This window comes from Desmodus rotundus, chromosome 8 (genome assembly GCF_022682495.2).
Source record: "Desmodus rotundus isolate HL8 chromosome 8, HLdesRot8A.1, whole genome shotgun sequence".
NCBI classification, from domain to species: Eukaryota; Metazoa; Chordata; class Mammalia; order Chiroptera; family Phyllostomidae; genus Desmodus; species Desmodus rotundus.
Window position 1 is genome coordinate 17,565,223 of NC_071394.1, and position 1,145 is coordinate 17,566,367.

Here is a 1,145-nt window from a genome sequence, read left to right on the forward strand (position 1 = left end):
TGTCAAGTTCAGATTTAATAATCTGTCAGCATAAACAATGCCTCTCAAAAAGCCTCATCTGCATTCCTTGTCTGTTACTCAAATGAAATTAAAGAAAAATACAGTACCAATATCCAGTTTTCCCAATATTATTTGGGGAGAGACCATCATTTCCCCATTGTGTTTTCTTGGATCCCTTGTCGAAGATCAGCAGCCTGTGTAACTGTGGGTTTATTTCCGGCTCTATCCTATTCCTTTGGGCTCGATGTCTGTCTTAATGCCAGTAACATACTGTTTAAATTATTATAGCCTTGTAATATATTTAAAAATCAGGAAATATAACACCTCCTACTTTGTTTTAATTTCTCAAGTTTGCTTTGGCTATTCTGGGTTTTTTGTTATTCCATATGAACTTTAGGATTGTTTTATTTATTTCTGAAAAAGAAATGTCCTTGGACTTCCTTAGGACCTCAGGTTGACCTCGCAGTGGCCACTCTTTCCTTGAGGGGTGCAACGGGCCCAGGGAAAATCATGTCATTGGCATTTTATGGACAGGATTAAATCTGTAGATCCTTTTGTGTAGCACAGACATTTTAATATTAAGCCATCCAATTCACAAATATGGCATGTATTTTTACTTATTTGTGTCTTTAATTTTTCATCAATGTGTTATAACTTTCAGTATACAAGTATTTCAGCTCCTTGGTTAAATTTATTCCTAAGTATTTTATTCTTTTGATGCTATTTGAAATGGGATTGTTCTCTTAATTTCCTTTTCAAGTAGTTGTTAGTGTACAGAAACACAACTGATTTTTGTGTGTTGATTTTGTGTCATGAAACTTCACTGAATTTGTTTATTCTAACAGGTTTTGGGGAATGAATAGCTATAGATGTATATGGTTATTTCACGTGAAAACAAAGACAATTTTATGTCTTTCCTTCTGATTTGAATGCCATGTATTTATCCTGCTTACCTAATGGCTTTGGCCAGCACCTCCAGTACACTTATGAAGACAAGTGGCAAGTGTGGTTATCCTGGTTTTGGTCCTGATCTTAGGAAAAAAACTTTCAGTTGTTCACTATTGAGTATGATGCTAACTGTGTGTTTATAATATACAGCCTTTATTATGTGAACACACACTCCTTCTAAAAATAATTTGTTGAGT

At 34.5% G+C, this 1,145-nt stretch overlaps 1 non-coding gene across 1 annotated transcript; it reads left to right on the forward strand.

The window, feature by feature from the left end:
- Positions 1-367: 367 nt before the first annotated feature.
- Positions 368-498, forward strand: LOC112315812 (small nucleolar RNA SNORA64/SNORA10 family). Its single transcript, XR_002975950.1, has one exon. It is a non-coding gene; the product is annotated as a small nucleolar RNA SNORA64/SNORA10 family (small nucleolar RNA).
- The last annotated feature ends 647 nt before the right edge of the window (positions 499-1,145 follow it).